The sequence below is a fragment of the Cydia strobilella genome, chromosome 4 (assembly GCF_947568885.1).
Source record: "Cydia strobilella chromosome 4, ilCydStro3.1, whole genome shotgun sequence".
NCBI classification, from domain to species: Eukaryota; Metazoa; Arthropoda; class Insecta; order Lepidoptera; family Tortricidae; genus Cydia; species Cydia strobilella.
The window spans coordinates 19,052,201-19,065,596 of record NC_086044.1 but is presented as its reverse complement, the minus strand read 5'-3'; the positions used below and the strand labels follow the sequence as shown (position 1 = coordinate 19,065,596).

At 37.6% G+C, this 13,396-nt stretch overlaps 1 protein-coding gene across 4 annotated transcripts in view; it reads left to right on the top strand.

The window, feature by feature from the left end:
- Positions 1-13,396, top strand: part of LOC134740814 (dual specificity calcium/calmodulin-dependent 3',5'-cyclic nucleotide phosphodiesterase 1-like) — a 541,857-nt gene that overhangs the window by 447,460 nt on the left and 81,001 nt on the right. The window lies entirely within an intron of this gene.

Sequence of the window (13,396 nt, the reverse complement as noted above, 5' to 3'; positions counted from 1 at the left end):
GTTGAAAGAATCAGGTTTTCAATATTTATTTTAGAAAACGCCCTTTAACCTTCTAAATACGCTCCTAGGGCAGAGTAATTCAGCATGTGCATCCGTGCTTCGAATACGTCTCCAATTTACTCGTATGTAACAATTTAAGGGGGTCCAGTTTCAAAGGTTACTACTACAGCTAAGTAGGTTACACTTCATTCTGAGAAAATGGGATTTGCCCGTGTGATTACATTTATACGTACGAGAACACAACATGGACAATATTCTAGGGAAGAAATAAAACTAACAAGCTAACTTATGTGCAAACTATCATTCGATATTTACCTGTTGGTTTTCGATAAAGCAAAACATTAGAAATTCTGCATATAAATAAGTACTATACATGCAAATAAATTTAGATGTGTGACGTCCCCAATGCCTGTTAGATAAGTTATGAATGTTATGATAAATCAAAAATGAAACTGAAGTTTAAAAGCACTACAATCGTATTGCACCTTAAATAATATAATGATTCAAAGATTCAGTCAATAAAGTTCCATTATAAGTGTTCCAACAATAAATGCATGTTGCTCCATTTTCGAAAAGGCGAATAACTTGCCGGACACAGACCAGTCGAAGGCTCAGGCGAACCAGAATAAGTGTTCCAATCACACATAGTTATTGTGCATTTGGATGTCTTATGAGTCCCAGCTAGCCGTCATACTATCGAAGTTACGTTCCCAATGATTAGAGCGAGTTTGTGTTACATACAAAACTTCTATTGGCACTTGTAGGTATAAAAATGTTTAGCTACTATAACTGTTCATGCCAAGTTTCATGTAATTATAGCATGCCCTTTTAAAACGAGAGCGTAACTACGATTGTATGGGAGCAGTTTTTTGGCGGCGGGTTCGTTTAATTCTTAATAACATGGACCGCCCGAGAACTTTACTTACCCGCATTTGTGCAACAAATAGGGATGCATGGCCATCGCCCAGACGAGCACCATAATGTTTCTGTTTCTGTTTTTTTTTCCATCGCTGTGCCATTTTAAAATTGTGTCTGGCAATAAACGTATTTTTATTTTATTTATTTTTACATGCCCGCTCTCTCAATTAGCATTACCATCATTATATCAACATTTGATTTCAACTGTTGGACATAGCCTTCTTCAAGGACCAGTCGTGAGCTGCTGCTCTTTAATAGTTCATTTCTCATTTAATTAAATGTAGCGTTCTCGCTACGAATCTCGGGGTCACGTGTTCCTGGTTCTCCTGAATTTCGAGTAGCGTATACTCGCACAGACAATGAGAACATAGGGTAGACCGGGTCACGGGGAAACTTCGTAATTTGGCTCCCGATCACGTCCCGCCTCAGCACGTGACCTGCCCTGTCTCTTTATTGTGCCATAAACATTAGTAGGAAAGATTGATACATGTGTAAGGTTACTTCGGTTATTGCGTGCTGTATGATGGAACAACTCACCGATTATGGTGGTAACACGGACTAACAGTCATATATCACTTTAAAAATAAAGGGTTTTTAATTTTCATCCCATTTACATGGTTGACTGGATTTAAGTACTATCCTCCTGACGACTTACTTACTCGCTTGGCTGGCGCGATAACCCAAAATGAGTCTAGGCCTCCAACACAAGAGCACGCCACTTTGCCCGGTTCAGAGCCGAGATGCCGAGCTCACGGAGATCCGCCTCCACTCAATCTGCCCAACGATATCTAGGACGACCAACAGGACGGCGTCCAGTTGGTCGACCCAAGTAGGCCCTTTTGGCTGCCCGATCTTCACCCATTCTTTCGAGGTAAACCAGCGGAGACGATGCGCTTTGGTCTCACCTACCTCCTCCTGACACCTCACCACCTCCCACCTCCACGTGATCACCTGCCTCCTGGCGACTTGATTTCGAAATTTGCCAGCATAAATTTAACTCTGTCAAATTGACAAGGAGTTGAGTACGTGTAGGACGCCGGTTGTCAGGAGGTTTTGATAAACTCAACGTTGTTACGCGTAGTTGCAATACCTTACAGACAGACTACAGTTAAGTAGCCAATTAATACTTGTCCAATTCACATAAGAATTTAAGTCTACAAAGCTCTCCAGATCAATAAGAGAACAAATTGTTATTTTAGTTTTATTATCATTTATGAAATAATAAAGGCTAATATTTAACTTGAATACTAGGTACCCGTGTAAACCGATTTTCTATATAATCTGTATTAGGGTAAGCAACTAAACTGGAGAGGTCATCCACGTTCAATTTGTGCCAACTTATAATTGCATTAAATAAAACGAGCAGGCTTGAGATGAAAACTAATCAACCTAATACTATACCAAATAACGTGGCCTATAAGTTACAAATTCAGGTAATCTTATTGGTTGGATTGATAGTTTTAATAACTATTAAAGATTTTTATTATATGGCGGTGTTTTCGCATGGAGCTATGTATTTCTTGAACGGTGACACAAGACAATAAGAACCCAGTTGAAAATTGCAATTGGGTTAAAACTGGGATTATTTAACATCAATACAGTATCTACTTGTATTTCTAATGAATATACCGTACCGACTAATAAGTATTTATTTGTATAAATAGTAGCAGATGCGTTTATATTACGAAACCGCAATACAATCGTGACAGTTAGTTTAAGTGCTAGAAAATGGCGATAAGAATAGTTTTACATTAACAAAAGCAATAAAAATTCAAATAGCTTGAAAAAATTGCCTCAAAGTAAAAGATACGGGAACGCATCGCCGGCTAAAACAATTTACCCCATTCCTCCAATTTATTTATATTGTCAACAATTTGACTAAACGAGCCGCGAGTACAATCGAACCTCAATTCGCGTGAGGTCTAATTCAAGTATGTACAGTTGGATGCGCAACGCTTTATGTAATTGGAAATTTTTCGTTTGACTAAAAAAGTTTTCTCTGATTAAACGCTAACCTCCAGCGTCTACAATAGGTTAGGCTCTAGTCATAAACTTAGTTAGGTGGGGTAAGAAACTAAGAACAACACTTGTAGGGGAAATAAACAGATACATCTATAGCATGACATTGATATATTTTTATTTTAAATCTCATTTATTTTTATTTTGACATCCGCCTATATTATTAATAATTTTAGTTTTGGCATAAACATTATATTCAATGCCATGCTTAAAAAACAATATATTGTACGCTAAATACTGGCGCCAAATACTCACTTTCTAACAAATAATAATTTGTATTTAGAGATAGGTACTTTAAGATAATAAAAACTAATAAATGATAATACTAAAAATAAAACTAATGCATTAATAAACTTAACTTAAAAATACTAACGTAAAGACCGTACGATGAGACCCGGCCATGCATGATGTGGTATATCTTTTTTACCGAATGCACATATTTAAGCAGTTCTTTTATTTTAATAATCTGTAATTATTGTAATTTATAATAAAAATATGTACAATCATATTACAATGTATGGGCTTTTGTGAGTTTTCAAGAAAGATTTACCACATAATGCGTGGCCGGGTTTCATCGTGTACAGCCATCCATCGTGTGTGTTCTGTGTAGAGGACTTTCCTCATACGGTTTCTCTTGCCTCGAGCAAAATAAACTATTTTTATGTATTTTCCTTGTCCATTTTGGTAGTTTTGAACTAACACTGGACATATGTAATTGTAATGCCCAAAAATATCTAAAGCTACTTCTAGTATTCGAAAGGAGCAAATATAGAGATGCTGACTAGTATCAAACGTAGACCCAAATGGTTAAAACGGGACCCTATTACTAAGACTCCGCTGTCCGTCTATCCGTCTGTCACCAGGCTGTATCTCATGAACCGTGATAGCTAGACAGTTGAAATTTTCACAGATGATGCATTTCTGTTGCCGCTATAACAACAAATACTAAGAACAGAATAAAATTAATATTTAGTTTTTTGCTTAATGGTACGGAACCCTCCGTGGGCGAGTCCGACTCGCACTTGGCCGGTTTTATATTAAGCATGACGAAGTGGACCAGAGGCCAACGCCTTATCCAACGGTTTTGAAAAGAAACACTGCACTGCTTGCCCTTAGAGTTCGTCAAAGACGCCTAGTCTTACTAAGATGGCATATAGTCGAGAAATTGGGACGGGTACTGCCGTGGCGAGGTGGCCTAGGGGTTCAAATTCGAATCCGGCCTTCACCACTCGAGGGCTTCATCACTTTTTTATTTAGTATATGACATCTATTACAGTTTAAAAAGAAACACTTACATAACCGCTGCTTTCTCGTCTGAGTGTACAACGCACGCCGCACCTCTCTTATCGGGTGTCCAGCTGATAAGCCACGCCCTTAATACGTTGACTGTACCGCGCCCGTCATCATACAACGGTAATCGTATTATGGAAATTGAACACTACAAAAATGTTTATCTTGTTCCTTACGTAAGGGCATTAAGTGGCTTTGCATTTAACCCTTATCTTGGCATTGTAACACCCGTGATACAATAATTTTGGTATAAATATGTCGATCTACCCTCCTTTATTGTAGCAAAAAATAATGCACACAAGTGACACTGTAAATTAATTAGTAATAACCAACAAGGCGCCGCGGAAACAACAGATCTTATTTCTTACTTTAAGTTTTACACATTTCTTAGATTAGTGTATATTTTTGCATAATCTGCATTTTAATGCACTTACTATCTGATAGTGTAATAGGATTTACATAGTGGTCGTATTTAAAAACATTTTACATACTTACAGAATATTTACATAAAACTGTTATGTATCATATTTGATACATTGCCAAGAACATAAAAGTACATGTGTATTACATTTAATTAGGTGTACATGATTTTTTTTTTTTATACTTGTGGGGGGATGCAAAAATATGTATATTCGTTATCATACTATTTAGTTAGTGAACTTTGATTTTTTTAAAATAATAGATATTATTTAAACTATATATTCTTAACAAAACTTCCGTGAGACACCCCGTGTATATATTCTTACGCGGTAGCCTTATTGCTACGCCGTAGACTGTAGCGCGGCAAATTTTCTTTATGGAAAAAAATGCCCCTTAAGCTAAAAAGTTTTTTTTTTACTATTATAATTATTTGTTTACTTGCCCTATTTTACACAACTTTTTGTTAACGTATTTTTTGAATCTACGGGATAAAAAAAACTACCATGTGATCAGGTATTCGTAGATATAGTTTATTTTTACAGGTGTAGATAGTCATTTTATGCTTTTAGATTGCGGTTTAATAATTTCAAACATTTTGGCTGGTCCATTTTCTATGGGAGGATAAATTGTTTCACCGTTAGCCACTCACAGTCCGACAGTAAGTCGTTGTATTATGTTTGACAGCAGTCTTCTGTATAGTCAAGTCGACAAACGCCAAACGAATAGTTTTTTTTTTAAATCGGGATGACAGAATAGTTAGATGCTATTTACGAAAAGTCACATAACAAGTCCAAAAGAGTGTTAAGGACATTAATTTTATTAGTCTGTGCGTAAAGAGAAGAGTCGTACAATGTATTGGATCCCATAAATTTCACGACTTCTCCTTCCGCACAGACTAGCCTAATTTTGTGTCCCACTGCTGGGCAAAGGTTTTGTTTGTATTTTCCTACCAGTTCAGGTAGAATACGACCAAATCCTCTCGCCAAGTCGCCATCCTTCTCGGTCTGCCTGATAATCACTACATAGTATCAAAGAGGATACAATAGGATAGAGCGGTACTGTCATAGTAAATTTTGTAGCCACGCTAAAAATAAAGATATCAAGAAATGTATTTATATATGGATAAATGTTTTTTTTTATTTGCAATATTTGCATTAATTATTTTTTATATTTTTTGACTCATGTTGTTTCACTGATATGCGTTAAAATTGTTAAATAACAAACGAAACCGTCAACGCCATCTATACGAGAGTAGGCCAAAGGTAGTGGTGCCATCTGATCGAGAATCAAATTTTCTTGATTTTCGAGGCACGTTTTTCCCTTAGACTGTATCCATTTATTACGGAGTTATATCTATCTTTGATAGTATAAAACAAAGTCGCTTCCTGCTGTCTGTCTGTCCCTATGTATGCTTAGATCTTTAAAAGTACGCAACGGATATTGATGCGGTTTTTTAAATAGATAGAGTGATTCAAGAGGAAGGTTTATATATGTATAATAAATCAGCTTAATCAGCATTGCACCCGTGCGAAGCCGGGGCGGGTCGCTAGTATGTTTATAATATTTTCATAGATATTTCCAAGTGACAAGTGAAAACATAGCATCGCATTTCTAAAGTCAACAAACGCAAAAACTAAACAATATTTTCATATGACATTACCCTTGGGACTGTGCATAATATAACGGTTGAAATTTTCCACGAGTATTCGTCTAGTTGAAACAACCCTTTATTGTTTCAGTGAAATAACAGTAGAGAACTTTATAATTAAAGTAGACCAATATTTATATGTCAACTTTGCCCTCTTGTGAACCAAATAAGCCCTCGGGCGGTAAAGCAATTTTTTAAATTTTCGTGGCGTGTGCCGCGCAACCGCGAGGCGGCAAGTTTTCTTTATTAAAAATGACGGCCGCCGCATGCCGGTAGTCAGAGAGTGACAAAGAAGAATAATTATTTTACCTCGAAGTCTACCAGCCATTCGCCACGCAAACCTTGAAATAACTTCAACAAGAAACTCTCAAACCGACAGTAATTTGTTAATTGCTATTACGGAGGACGCCCGCCGGCAGCCACCTGTAGAATCTATTTGTTATGAAAAGTTAATGGAAGCATGACAAATTGAGACAACTTCTCTGGTGGGGCGAGGTTGCCAGGGTAGACGGGCGGGAAAAACGCCAAACTTGAACTTTCTGAATGGCTGTAGGTTTTGCAGTGATTGCCTAGTCATCGTAAAAAAAATTGTCGCTTGAGACGGGTGTGGACAACCTAAGCTTAAGCTTTAAGTCCAAATTATTAACACTTTAGTCGTAGTAAAAAAAACCGGCCAATTGCGAGTCGGACTCGCCCACCGAGGGTTTCGTACTTTTTAGTATTAAGGAGTGTTGGTGGTAATGGTATAGTTTATCAAAGGACTGTCTCATTTCAAACATAGAGACAGAGAGAATCATGCTATCTTTGTCTTTCACTAGTACTAGCACCCAAAAGAAAAGGATGAGTTTTTTTGTTCTTATTTACTGACAATTTGGGTTGACCAACTATAGTAATAATTTTAATAAAAATTAGACCCTACGTCTTCCGGTTCAGAAGCAATTTAAAAATAGGCAGTGTAAAACAATTGAAAACAAAAGACCGTGAGAACAAATACACTACTTGCCATTTTTAACCAATTTTAACCTCCCGCCTACTCTGCTCGGGTCCCGTTACCACGTAATCAAGTCGGGCCCGGCGGAGATTAATTTTTAAACGCGCCTAATCCGATGTCAGCTTTAAATTTCACGTCCGACTTACTTGTCGCCGGTAAAACGCCTTTGCCTCTCATTTGAATTTGGAACTCAACTATTTTAATCGGGTATTGTGATGGCCAGTTCGACTTGGTTAATTGGTTTTTTATTGGTGTATGTTATTTAGTGTTGTGTAAGACGTATATATGCATTTTAAACGTTACTTTCTATATAGGTACGTCTTAGTTTTTTAGGGTTCCGTACCCAAAGGGTAAAAACGGGACCCTATTACTAAGACTCCGCTGTCCGTCTGTCCGTCTGTCCATCTGTCCGTCTGTCTGTCTGTCACCAGGCTGTATCTCATGAACCGTGATAGCTAGACAGTTGAAATTTTCACAGATGATGTATTTCTGTTGCCGCTATAACAGCAAATACTAAAAAGTACGGAACCCTCGGTGCGAGTCCGACTCGCACTTGGCCGGTTTTTTTATTAATACACGTACCTTTGCTTTGTATCAAAGTAGCACTTTGCTAATGCGATTTGTTAATTATAATAAGTAATTTTTTGAGTTGTAGTTAATTGACAGCTAGTTCAATTACATTCGCAGATTTTGTAACTGTTAGTATGAGTTGCGGATGTCTTGGATCAAAATTAATAGGCGGCTGTCAAATACTTCCTGTGATACGATCAGAAGTTATAATCAGTGCGCAAAAAGCTTAATGTTATCGGTGGTGTCGGATATGTCGGAATGAGCAATCATGTATTATTTGGACATGTTGGGTGCAAAGTCACATTCTTTTAACAGGTGACATCGCTTTTATGACATGGCCGCCGTTCCAAAATTGTCCATATTATATCCATGAGTGGAATAGCGTCCATATCTTACTCATATCAGCTTGTCATAAATCAAGATTTAGGGAATTTAGAACATTAAAACCCATAAGCGGTATAAGTATGTACTTAAAATAAATTAAAATTCTAAATAATATTGTCTTCGGTTACCGCGATAGTTACTCATGAAATAAAACTATGAAAACGGATTATATCGCGTATATTGAATTTATAATTCATCCCGACGTTTCGAACTCTTTACAGCGTTCGTGGTCGTGGTCGGTGGTGGTTACGTCGGGATGAATTATAAATTCAATATACGCGATATAATCCGTTTTCATAGTTTTATTTCATAAAATTCTAAAGTTAAAAATATGAATAAACTTGTTAGAGCAGTTCTATTTTGCTTGTTAGCCAATTTTGCGCACTAGTGCTAACAATAATTGTCTTATGAAAGCAGTTTTTATCTGTCCCTAGATGTCTTATCAATCTCAGAGCATACTATAAAAATACGTTGAGCAAAATATCATTTTTTATTGAAAAAAACAACATCAAGGTACCAGGCAAACATGAAAAGCACGTAGTATTATGTTACAAACAAATGACGAGTAGCCTAGAGAGTACTCGGGTAAAGGTCTGCGCACTTGACCTGCCGCCTGTCAGGTCAATTGCGGTAAACATCGCACGCCGCCACAAGCGCTAACTCTTTGGGCTTAATTAGTGCCAGCGGTGTTTGGGCGATTAGTGTTTTACTTCGTTAGTTAATTTGTTATGTTGTTATTTCAATTTCAGAGCAATATTTAATCAATTTAGTTAAGCATCAGACCTGGGGCCTATTTTTCGAACGGTATTAGTAACGGTACTAGTAGTGGTATTAGTATTAGTAACGGTATTATTATGAGTCCACAAACTGTCAAATCGTATGGGTTGCCATGAAAACACACTAATAATATTAGACTAATATCTTTCGAGAAATGGGGCCCTGAATGTGCTTAATATTTAACTAGTTCTAATTTGTGAAATAAAACTATGAAAACGGATTATATAGCCTATATTGCATTTATAATACATCCCGACGTTTCCCCATCCCCTTGTGGGTATTTTTGCACTTTGTAGCTTTTCCTCAGTCACCCGTTGACCACGAACGCTGTAAAGGGTTCGAAGCGTCGGGATGTATTATAAATTCAATATACGCGATATAATCCGTTTTCATAGTTTTATTTCATGAGTAAAATACTCATGATCAGTTGATCACCTACCGATCAAATGTGCGAATTATCAGCGCATAGTCACAAAGTGCAAGGTGTCGTGCAAGCAAACCATCATCAGAGAAAACTTAAAAGTCTAACGACCCAGTCTAATTTATGCAAGTTTCTGTAGCACTGATATATCTGCTATGAATGTTTACAGTAATTTATCACAAGATAAGTGGCGTTCGTGATCAAATTATAGTAACTTTTTTCTTGTTTCTACATGTCGGTATTTATATTATTTATGAACTGTTATTATGTTATTTTTGTAACTGATGTAATTTTACTCTATCTAATTCTATTATCACTATATAGGTAAATACTTGCGTACCTATACTTCTATCATTTATACAACACACATTGAAAGCTAGAATCATTCCATTTCTGCCACTCCGAGCGATCTGTGTTCCGGCCCACAATTCACGTTTGTGTTATTTTAGGCCGAGGGATGTTTTGTGAGATAACAACATTTGTCCCTGTACTTCGTATGTGTAGCTGATAAATCTGATAATGTCTATGTGTAATCCTGTCGTAAGATTTCAGCTGTTACTGGTGTTATGAATACGATTTTCTTTACAAAAATTACACGTGCAATGCAAATGTTACTGTTTCGAAATTATGTACTTACTTACTTACTGCTGTGGCGCGACGACCCGAAGTGGATCTTGGCCTCCGACACCAAAGACCGCCATGCTACTCTGTCTAAAGCCGTTTCTGTCCAGTCGACGGCGCCGAGTTCGCTGAGCGCGAAATGAGGAGCGCGCGCTGCTGGTAGCCGAGCGGAAGATCTACCGCAAGATATTCGAAATTATGTAGAATCCTTTTATATCTATCACGGATCTAGTTGCTAAGTAAAAATTACCAAAATTGTTTGTGCTACATGTTACATATTGTTACAATGATATCGGTGATGTTATCGGTGGTGTCGGATATGTCGGAGTGAGCAATCATGTATTACAATTTGGACATCTTGGGTGCAAAGTCACATTGTTTTAACAGGTGACATGGCTTTTATGACATTGCCGCCGTGCCAAAATTGTCCATATTATGTCCATGAGTGGAATAGCATCCATATAGGTATCTTTACTGATATCAGCTTGTAATAAATCAAGATTTAGGTAATTTAGAACATTAAAATGCATAAGCAGTATAAGAGTACTTAAAATAAAATAAAATAAAATTCTAAAGTTAAAAATATGAATACCTAAACTTCTTGCTTGTTAGCCAATTTTACGCACTAGTGCTAACAAGTGTGTCATAAAAGTACATATTGTTACAATTATACATTCTTCTTGTTTTCGATCAATCTTATCTTAGGGCACATCCTAACCGAGAATCTCAATGACGATAAGGACATGGAGAGGGAGCGAAGGACCTTATCGGTCCGCTGTAATATGCTGGCGCGCAGACTTGGCAAGTATGGCAATGGCGTTAAAATAACTTTATTCAATGCATATTGCCAGTGTTTTTACACTTGTCAACTTTGGACAGCTTTTCGACATAAGTCGTACAGCAGCATGAGGGTGCAATATAATAATGCATTTCGCGCCCTCACGAGGCTGCCACGCTGCTGCAGCGCGTCCGGCATGTTTGCCGATGCGCGTGTGCCGGACTTTTACGCGGTGATGAGGGCACGTGTGGCTTCCTTTTGAGAGAGACTGGGGCGCTCACAGAACGAAATCTTGCAACCATTTTTAGGGACCCGGACAGCCTATTTTTCCGATATTGGCTGTCTGTACACCGAGATGAGAATCGGAAATAACGATGTATGATGTACTTGTGACATATTTGCAATTTATTTATTGTAAGTTTAGTTAAGTACCAATTAGTGTTAAACAGTGTCATTGTAATTATGTCTGTAAATTTTTCATGGGTGATCCTTACCTGTCAATAAACGTTTTATTTATTATTATTATGTCCACTTGTATACCGTACGGATATTTGACAGTTCGATTCTAATCTAACAATTTATTATGCTTTTCAACTGGTTTTGATACGAACTTTACGATGGTCTTGGTGATTGGCGCACATCTCACGCACAACTTTCGCTTAACTTTCGCATGCACCCATTAGTGTGAGCGATTTTCAAAGTCGTATCAAAATACGCTCAAAACCGTAACAAGTTGTTAAATCTGAATCGGGGAGGGCACTGTGGTGATCCGCCGGTGTCGACCCTACTTTTCACAAAAGTAGCCAACCAGCCATATTGTCGCAATGTCATGATACATAATTAAAACAACTCAAATTTACCTCCGCCTCCAGGTTGATTAATAGTTGATATTCGCGTGTCAGTGCCTTAACATGACCGTTACTATAATCCCACTGTGTATTTGTAACACGGAATATCAAGACATACTAACAAGTGTTGTATATGTATGTGTGTGTGTGTTTAACGTCCAGAAGGCTTAGATTACATACTGACTCCAAAACCAGGTCAAACCAGCATCACGCCAGATTTTTCTAAGGCATGAATGGCATGACATTTTTCTTTAATTTCGTGAGGGTTGTTAAATTTGCGCGTCTCATTTTTTTGCTTCGCCATAAGATGTGCACTGTGCAGTGTTATTTTCAGTATGTATGGCTTTATTCTCTCTTGTTGGTACAGATTACTCGTTATCCAGGTTAGTGCGCTATTTCTTCCTGATTCGCGGAGGCGCGGTGCTGGGCGCGTTACTCATCCGCGCGGCAAGCTCGGCCGAATTGCACCTACCAATATACACGTAGTTCCGCTCTCATTTTTAAACTCCGTGTTGGATTGTAATGAAACTTTGCACATACAATGAGATGAGGTATATCTAGGTCTGTAATTAGTTTATAAAGCTCCAGATTATAAAACAAACGAAATAGAGCAAAAACAAGAATTGTATGAGAAACTTAAATTTGCTGTATTTTTTTTAAAACTATGGTATCTGAAGCTACATAAACTACCTTATTTTATTGTAAGTACAAAGTTTCAGAGCAATCTAGCTTGTCGTTTTATTGGCATCTTGGCTACAGCTGCTGATGCCCACACCGATTACTTTGTGCGAAATCAGAAAAGGGCATGTTAACAACAACTGCGGATGTATATTTACTCCTGATAAACTGTGATGCCGGGGCCACACTAACTGAAAACGGTGGCGGGAAACGGGGCGGAACGGGGGTGTTGATTATCGCGATAATCCTATTGTGGCCATGTATATGAAAAACGTCGAATTAACGCGTTTCCCGGCGTTTCCCATTAGTGTGGCCCCAGCATGAGAACATACTCGTAAAAACCAACCACAAGTCAGACCTACGACTGAAAACAAATTACGATCTCCTCAAAACATGAAACGCTCTTCACCACCCTTTTAAGGTCGCGGCGATGTTAGGTTATGTGTCAGTCGTAAATATAGACTGATTACTTTCTAAAGCGCGTATCTCTAAAACACTGATCTCTAAAGTGAACTTTATTTCACTCAGAATAAGACTGAAAGTACAATTATAGAAATTTTCATAATATGATCTTGTTAAAGTATTTCGAGTGTTCTTGCAAGGCCGATTGGCTACTTTGTCACGTTGAGATGGCTCCATTACGAGGTTTTAAATCGAGACGGAGCCAGCTTCTGCAATCAAGAGTTTTATTTTAAAGAAATTCTTTGTTCGTTACAACAAAAGTGAGTTAGGAATAAGCTAAATTAGTTTTTTTACAACCATTTTGCCTGAAAGAGGTTAATAAAGTCAGTGCCTTCCATGTTCGATGCTTGTTTAGCTTTATTACATTTTTTATGTTGGTAAGTTTTCATGTCTTTCGAGACTTATTTCAATGCCTTTTTCAAGGTACTTATTTGTATTAGCGCTTCTTTAAAAATAAAGAGTTACATTTACATTTCTTTTCTCCAGAGGGTACTAAGAAGAGTGCATTGTTATCAGAATCCTTTACACAATGTGGAGAACTGGAAGCGTCTTAATTTTGGATTTTGGACAG